The following is a 1,481-nucleotide window of genomic DNA, read 5'->3' as shown; positions in this document are numbered from 1 at the left end:
GTCAAGGCTATGGTTTTTCCTGTAGTCATGTATGGATGTGAGAGTTGGACTGTGAAGAAGGCTGAGCGCTGAAGAATTGATGCTTTTGAACTGTGGTGTAGAAGACTCTTGAGTCCCTTGGACTGCAAGGAGATCCAACCAGTCCATTCTGAAGGAGATCAGCCCTGAGATTTCTTTGGAGGGAATGATGCTGAAGCTGAAACTCTAGTACTTTGGCCACCTCATGCGAAGAGTTGATTCATTGGAAAAACCTCTGATTCTGGGAGGGATTGAGGGCAGGAGGAGTAGGGGACGATACAGGATGAGATGGCTGGATGGCATCACTGACTCGATGGACTTGAGTCTGAGTGAACTCTGGGAGTTGGTGATGGACAGAGAGGCCTGACGTGCTGCGATTCATGGGGTCACAAACAGTCAGACACGACTGAGCGACTGAACTGAACTGAACTGAAACAATAAATATAGTAAAGTTGCAGGATATAAAATTAACACACTGAAATCCCTTGCATTCCTATATACTAATAATGATAAAATAGAAAGAGAAATTAAGGAAACAATTCCATTCACCATTGCAATGAAAAGAATAAAATACTTAGGAATATATCTACCTAAAGAAACTAAAGACCTATGTATAGAAAACTATAGCTTAGCTTTAAAAACAATACAGGCAATATACATCTCAAAACAGCTATGTTGTTTCGGAATACGGATTTATTTTTCCTTTACTGATATTGAGGCTTTTCCTCTATTAAATAAAATGGCTTATCTATAATGCCAATGGAAACTACATAAGTAATGCTCACAACTACCAATTTTATAAAAACATCTTGGATATAACCTCTCCACTGTAATTCCCAATTCAACAATTTATTTTTCTTGGTTCACCGATAATCAATCATCTACCTTGCTTCTCCCCTTCTACCTTAGGAGTTTTTAATACAACATGCATTGAGGTATTGAGAACCTCAAGACCATTTGGGAATTTGTGTGATGTCACAACAATTTTCATAGAAATATTAAGGCATTTTTTGCATTTTTCAGTTTCATTCTCTTACTAATGTACAAAGGGATTTTCTAGAGTCCATATGATGTGAGATTATCACTGAAAAGTTAAGTATGTCGACATTTGGAAGATCTGCATAGCACAGTGAGCCAATATTTCCAAATGACAAATTTTGATCCAAACCAGGGGATTGAATCCACATCTTCTGCGTTGGTAGGCAGATTCTTTACTGCTTAGGAATCAGGGAAGCCTTCTGTCTTAATTTATTTGTGCTCTATTCATAAGAATTCAGCTCTTAAATATGAGATAAAAATCCTATTTATGTCCTTCATCTTTTCTTTTCATAGTTCTAGTGCTTATCATTAAAACTGATTTTATTGTTACATGAGAACTTTAGGCTCCATTTGCAATTCATTTGAAAAATTCTCAATGATCCAAGCTTATACCAAATATTGTAGTATTGACCATAATTACATTA

Source organism: Bison bison, unplaced genomic scaffold (genome assembly GCF_000754665.1).
Source record: "Bison bison bison isolate TAMUID 2011002044 unplaced genomic scaffold, Bison_UMD1.0 scf7180017863405, whole genome shotgun sequence".
NCBI lineage: Eukaryota > Metazoa > Chordata > Mammalia > Artiodactyla > Bovidae > Bison > Bison bison.
The sequence above is the reverse complement of the archived record's forward strand: the minus strand, read 5'-3'. Positions refer to the sequence as shown.